The 7,518-nt window shown below is 41.5% G+C and overlaps 1 protein-coding gene and 1 pseudogene across 2 annotated transcripts in view; one reads left to right on the top strand and one right to left on the bottom strand.

Annotated features, from left to right (window-relative positions):
* The window catches only part of FAF2 (Fas associated factor family member 2), a 61,873-nt gene that overhangs the window by 39,818 nt on the left and 14,537 nt on the right, over window positions 1-7,518 (bottom strand). The window lies entirely within an intron of this gene.
* Window positions 6,274-7,141, top strand: LOC108292132 (annotated as a pseudogene).

Here is a 7,518-nt window from a genome sequence, read left to right as displayed (position 1 = left end):
CCCGTCTCCTGGGGTGCCTCAGCCTCCCAAGTAGTTGAAATTACAGGCATGCACTGGCATCGTCCAGCTACATTTTTTGAGGGGGATTTTTTTTCTCTTTTATTTATTTTTATTTTTTTATTATTTTATTTTTTATAGACGGGGTTTCACCATGTTGGTCAGGCTGGTCTTGAACTCCCAACCTCAGGTGATCCGCCCGCCTTGGCCTCCAAAGTGCTTGGATTACAGGCGTAAGCCACCACGCAGGGCCCAAGGATGATTTTTATAAAAAGAAAAATAGCACTATGATGAACACTACTGTTTATAAAGTTTGCCTGTATTTAGGATTTCTTCCCTAGGATCTAGGTAAAACTTTGGGTCAAAGAATATACATTATTTTTAGAGTTCTTGACCCACAGTCCCAAAATGCATTTCAAAAGGACCATTCCAATTTATGATGGAAGGGCTGGGTTCAATGTGAGTCAAATGCTAAGTACGTCTCAAGCCAATATTCATCACCATTTCAGTGCCAACCTAAGTTCTGCAATGGCAGCTTTGTTCAGAGAGAAAGAATACTGCAGTTTTGGCTGGAGACATTCGATTAGCTTTGTTCCAATTCTCTGCTCAGCAATAAATAATGTTTGGCTATCAGCACTTTTGGAAGAGAGGTAAAACAGAAGCAGAGGAATGCTAGACTTACCTCAGTCACAGGCTTCAAGCTCCTACCAAAGTAATTCCTTCAGAACTAAGATAATTTTTTTTTTTTTGAGATGGAGTCTCGGCTCTGTCGCCCAGGCTTGAGTACAGTGGTGCAACCTTGGCTCACTGCAACCTCTCCCTCCTGGGTTCAAGTGATTCTCCCACCTCAGTCTCCTGAGTAGCTGGGATTACAGGCACACACCACCATGCCCAGCTAATTTTTCTATTATTAGTGGAGATAGAGTTTCATCATGTTGGCCAGGCTGGTCTTGAACCCCTGACCTCAGGTGATGCATCCACCTCGGCCCCCAAAGTGCTGGGATTATAGGCATGGGCCACATGCCCGACCTAAAATTTTTTGTATTTTTTAGAGACAGGGTCTCCCTGTCACTCAGTCTGGAGTGCAGTAGCTTGAGCATAGCACTATGATGATCTGGGGTCTGTGGGGGGGGAGGGCGGGAAATAGGGGAGGGACAGTGGGGGATGGGAAGTTGGGGACAGAGAGCATGGGGGGTTCGCCTGAACTTGGGAGATGCAGGCTGCAGCGAGTTAGGATCGTACCACTGTACTCTAGGCTGGGTAAGAGTAAGGCTCTGGCTTAAAAAAAAAAAAAATCTACTGACATCTAAGGTGGCTTGAGATAGCACTGTACACATCAGCTGCAATGGACATAAAGGTTAATTATGGCACTCCCTTCTTTCTCCAGTTTTTCAGGGCCAAGTGTCTAATGTTATCAACTGCCACCACAAATCCTCTTACTGGTCTGGGACAGACAGGTGACAGAAAAAAAAGGAAAAAAAATCATCCATTAGGCAGGTCCATCCCAGTCTGTCTTACTGAGAAAAATCCCTTGCTCCATGATCCTTTCCCTCCTTCCTCCTTCCTTCAGAGATGACTCCCCTTCCATAAGCTGACTTTCCAAGCATTTTGGAGAGCACTGAATTTAATTACAGCAAGTTAAACAAAAATGTAATTGCCTGATAGTATTAGTGACAGAAAGGTATTATTTACCTTTGGGGTACTTTACTAGAGACCGAACCCTGATCAATCTCTAGTAAAATGCATAGGGAAGATTGGGGAATTGTGTGAACTATTCTATACTACTTTCCTACTTCAGCTTTGGTCAAACATCTAGTAAAATGTATAGGCGGGATTGGAGAAGTGTGTGAACTACTTTCCTACTCCAGCTTTGATCAAACTTCCTCCTCTTCCAAGATGGTGTCAGTCACTTGGAGACTAGCTTTTGAAATACTGTGATCCCTGAAATCACCTCTCGCTAAAGCATGACTCAAAGAAGATATTACAAATAGTAGATGGTATGTAGTATTTTAACCAGATGGCTCAAATGACTATTTGGATAGGGATTGGGTAACTAGGGTGTTATCTCCTCTTTTTCCTAAAAGGAGTTTATCTTTCCATATCTCATCTGTTTATACCAACAAACACTACATGGGGTTGGTGTGAAATCTCAGCTGAGATCTAAGTACTCTAAATTTCAATTGGCTTGTTGGCTCTAGCTTGCTAAGAATGCATATTTTAGGTCTCGTTTTCAGTTATTCTCAGAGAGAAACTTGGCAAAAACTAGAGATCTTTGTTCTCTTCTTCCAACCACACAGACAGCTTTGCTTTACTTTATGTAATAGACAGTATGCCTTTTCTGATAGTGGCAGGAGAAATGAAATCTGAAATCCGTGCAGGAAATTATAAGCGATCAAGACTAGGCTCTGATCTAGAGCAATTTAAACTCTTACACACACTCAGATCTTCATTATTCACATTTAATTACTGATACCCCAAATTAAGTATCAGCAGCTCCCCCATTTACTAAACATCTATTACCATATAATAAAATACTGTAAGTATTGAAACCCTTATTTTCATCACTGAGAAAGCCAACGATTCAAAAAGTTATATTCCTTGTCTAGGAATATCCAGATAATGATAAGTGGTGGAGTGAAAACTGAAATCTAGACTAACTACTTCCAAAGTCCAGATTCTCTCTTATGCCAAAATGCCTCCTATTATTACTTGAAATCGTTTTATTTATTTATTTATTTATTTTGAGATGAAGTCCGCCAGTATGCTTGGTTAATTTTTGTATTTTAGTAGAGACAGGATTTCACCATGTTGGCCAGGCTGGTCTCCAGCTCCTGACCTCAAGTAATCCACTGGCCTCAGCCTCCCAAGGTGCTGGGATTACAGGCGTGAGCCACTGTGCCCAGCTAAAACAGCTTTCAATAAATCCTTAATTCAGAAAATTTCAGTTTCTGGCCTGGGCATGGCAGCTCATGACTGTAATTTCAGTACTTTGGGAGGCCAAGGACAGCGGATCACCTGAGGTCAGGGGAGAGCGGATCTCCTGAGGTCAGGAGTTCAAGACTAACCTGGCCAACACGGTGAAACCCTGTCTCTACTAAAATACAAAAATTAACCGGGCGTGGTGGCAGATGCCTGCAATCCCAGCTACTCAAGGGGCTGAGGCAAGAGAATTGCTTGAACCCAGGAGGAGGCTGCAGTAAACCAAGATTGTGTCATTGCACTCTAGCCTGGGCAACAAGGGCCAAACTCCTCAAAAAAAAAAAAAAGAAAATTTCAATTTTTTTATTGTATATACTAGTAGCTGTGTATCAGTCCATAGATGTATATAAAATTGTTCTCCTCTAGGCACAAGATCAACAAACATGTTGATACAGTTTTTCTCTATGGACAAAGGACTCAGAGTCAAATAAAATGGATGCATATCTGGCCAGGCTCTGTGGCTCACACCTGTAATCCCAGCACTTTGGGAGGCTGAGGTGGGCAGATCATTTGAGGTCAGGAGTTCGAGACCAGCCTGATCAACATGGTAAAACCCCATCTCTACTAAAAATACAAAAATTAGCTGGGTGTAGTGGCTCATGCCTGTAATCCCAGCTACTTTGGAGGGTGAGGTGAGAGAATCACTTGAGCCTGGGGTGGAGCAGCAAGGTGGAGGTTGCAGTGAGCTAAGATTGTGCCATTGCACTCTAGCCGGGGCGATTAGAGCAAAACTCTGTCTCAAAAAAAAAAAAAAAAAAAAAAAAAAAAAAAAAAAAAAAAAAAAAAAAAAGAAAAGAAAAGAAAAGCGTGCATATCAAACACCAAATTTGCAATATAATATTGTAAAGGCTTTGAAAGGTTCTGCTTTTAGAAAAAAAGAAAATTTAACCTCACAAATTCACATAAAGGAAGGTCTTTAAAAAAAAAACAAAACAATAACATCCCTTGAAGAATGTTCACTTAGAATCAGTTTGGCAGCTTGGGCAACACAGTGAGACCCATCTCTACAGAAAATACAAAAATTAGTTGGGCATGGTGGTATATGCATGTAGTCCCAACTACTTGGGAGGTTCAGGTGGGAGGATCACTTGAGCCCAGGAGGTTGAGACTGCAGTGAGCTATGCTTGTGCCACTGTACTCCAGCACAGGTGACAGAGCAAGACCCTGTCTCAAAAATAAAAAAAGGTTCGGCTTGGAAACTACCAGATGTGGAACCAAATGGTTTGTGCAAATCAAGAGATAACCATATCTTAATCTTTTTTGAGATGGAGTTTCACTCTTGTTACACAGACTCAAGTGCAATTGCATGATCTGAGCTCACCACAACTTCCAACTCCTGGATTAAAGCTTTTCTCCTGCCTCAGCCACCCTAGTAGCTGGGATTACAGGGGTATGCCACCATGCCTGCTTTTAGTAGAGATGGGGTTTCCCCATGTTTGTCAGGCTGGTCTCGAACTCCTGACCTCAAGTGATGGGCCCACCTCAGCCTCCCAAAGTGCTAGGATTACAATCATAAGCCACTGCGCCTGAACCCCCATAGATTCTCAAATATTTGATAACTGATTAGACCCAATGGCAGTACACAAATGTGGATGTTTAATGTGTAAATATTTGAATATACAAAAATATCAAATGAATAAACATTTCCAAAAAGAAATCCACAACATTCTTTATCCAAGCAATTAAGAACAGGTGAGGGCCAGGCATGGTGACTCATACCTGTAATCCCAACACTTTGGGAGGCCAAGGCAGGAGGCCTTGAGGACAAGGATTCAAGCCCAGCCTGATAAACATGGAGAAACCACATCTCCACTAAAAAAAGAAAAAGAAAAAAGAAGAATAGGTGGAAGAAGTAGCTGAGCTTTGTTGGAAAGTTGGAGATACAAGCAATTTTAATTTTTGCAGCAACAATAGAAAAATTTAAAGCCGGGCTCAGTGGCTCATGCCTGTAATCTCAGCACTTTGGGAGGCCGAGGTGGGCAGATCACTTGAGGTCAGGAAATCGAGACCAGCCTGGCCAACATGATGAAACCCTATCTCTACTAAAACTACAAAAATTAGCTAGGCGTGGTGGCACGCGCCTGTAATCCCAGCTACAAGGGACGAAGAGGCAGGAAAATCACTTGAACCTGGGAGGCAGATGTTGCAGTGAGCCGAGATCGTGCCACTGCCCTCCAGCCTGAGCAACAGAGCAAGACTCAAAAAAAAAAAAAAAAAAAAAAAAAAAAAAAAAAAAAAAAAAAAAAAAAAAAAAAAAAAAAAAAAAAAAAAAGGCAATAACTCTTAATTCTAATTCTACCATGCACTAGCTTGGTAACCTTAGGTATCTTTCTTAGGTTTAGCTTCCTCATTGGTAAAACGTAAATAAAAATAGTGCTTAGTTCCTTGGGTTGTACAGATTAAAGCAGGTTAGCTATTATTATAGAGAAACATGAGGTCTTCCAGAATCTGAGCGAGGAAAAAAAAAACCATGAAGGAAACATTAAAGAGACATTTATAAAGCATTGTAAGATGAGCCTGAACTAGCTTAAAAGGTTCTGAAGTACTACAATTAGATTTTGGAAGAACCAAATAAATTATCTTTCATTAATGCCTTTTTTTTTTGAGATGGAGTCTCACTCTCCTGGAGTGCAGTGGCACCATCTCGGCTCACTGTAATGTCTGCCTCCCAGGCTCAGGTGATACTCCTGCCTCAGCCTCCAGACTACAGGAGCATGCCACAAGGCCCAGCCAATTTTTTTTGGTATTTTTAGTAGAGATGGGGTTTGGCCATGTTGGCCAGGCTGGTCTCGAACTCCCGACCTCAAGTGATCCACCCGTCCAGCCTCTCAAAGTGCTGGGATTACAAGTGTGAGCCACCTCGCCCAGCCCAATTTTGCATTTTTAATGGGGATGGGGTTTTGCCACGTTGGCCAGGCTGATCTTGAACTCCTGAACTTGGGTGATCTTCCCACCTTGGCCTCCCAAAGTGCTGAGATTACAGGCGCGAGCCACCACACCCAGCCTTTCTGATCCATTCTTGTAACATCACTGTAAAGTTTACAAATATTAGTCATTAAATGTAAGATGTAAAACTGTAAAAGTCCTAGAAGAAAACCTAGTAATATCATTCTGGACATTGGTCTTGGCAAAAAATTTATGACTAAGGCAACAAAAATTGAAAAGTGAGACCTAATTAAACTAAAGAGCTTCTACACGGCAAAAGAAACTATCAACGGAGTAAACAGACAAAATGGGAGAAAATCTTTGCACACTATGAATCTGACAAAGGCCTAATATCCAGAATATATAAGAAACTTGAAGGGTAACAAGATGGCGACTGAGATGGTGGAACTCCGTAAGCTGAAGCTTGCTGAACTAAAGCAAAAATGTCTTGCTTGTGGTTTGGAGCCAAGAGAATAAAGCAAGATCTTATCCACAGACTCCAGGCATATCTTGAAGAACATGCTGAAGAGGAGGCAAATGAAGAAGATGTACTGGAGATGAAACAGAGGAAGAAGAAACAAAGCCTATAGAGCTTCCTGTCAAAGAGGAAGAACCCCCTGAAGAAACTGTTGATGTGGCAGCAGAGAAGAAAGTGGTGAAAATTACATGTGAAATACCACAGACTGAGAGAATGCAGAGAGGGCCGAAGGATTCAATGTACCTGTGAGCTTGGAGAGTAAGAAAGCTGCTCGGGTAGCTAGGTTTGGGATTTCTTCAGTTCCAACAAAAGGTCTGTCATTTGATTACAAACCTATGGTTAACTTGGATAAGCTGAAGGAAAGAGAGCTCAAAGATTTGGTTTGAGTGTCTCTTCAATCTCCAGAAAGTCTGAAGATGATGAGAAACTGAAAAAAAGGAAGGAATGATTTGGGATTGTCACAAGTGCAGCTGGAACTGGAACCACAGAGGGTACAGCGGCAAAGAAGAGGAAAAGAGCAGAGTGCTTTGGGATTGCCTGATGAAAGGCTCTTGTTACTTTCTGTCCTCCAGTGTTTTCCATTTCTCTGATTCTTCTTGGTCACATATATTCCTAAATGCACAGTCATGTGCCTACATACTGCCTCGCAATGAGGGAGCATGTACCCCAGGTACATCCATGAACTGCAACAGCAGTTTGACTTATTGCTGTTTCAGCTTTAAAGTTGTTTTGTTTCTGTTTTTGATTATGTTGCTTGTTAATTTAAAAAAAAAAAAAAAAAAAAAAAAAAAAAAAAAGAAAAAAAAAAAAAAAAATGTAAAAAAAAAAAAAAAAAGGAAAAAAAAGGGGGGGGAAGAAACTTAATTCAATAAGCAAATAATAACAATAACCCCATTAAAAAATGGGCAAAAACCAGGCAGAGTAGCTCATACCAATAATCCCAACACTTGAGGAGGCCAAGGTGGGAGGATCACTTGAATCAGAAGCCCAAGATCAGCCTGGCAAACATAGCAAGACCCTATCTCTACAAAAAATTAAAAATTAGCCCAGTGTATGGTATGCACCTGTAGTCTCAGCTCCTCTGGAGGCTGAAGTGGGAGGATCACTTGGGCTGGGAGTTTGAGGCCACAGTGAGCTAT

This window comes from Cebus imitator, unplaced genomic scaffold (genome assembly GCF_001604975.1).
Source record: "Cebus imitator isolate Cc_AM_T3 unplaced genomic scaffold, Cebus_imitator-1.0 Scaffold478, whole genome shotgun sequence".
Taxonomy (NCBI): Eukaryota; Metazoa; Chordata; class Mammalia; order Primates; family Cebidae; genus Cebus; species Cebus imitator.
The sequence above is the reverse complement of the archived record's forward strand: the minus strand, read 5'-3'. Positions and strand labels throughout refer to the sequence as shown.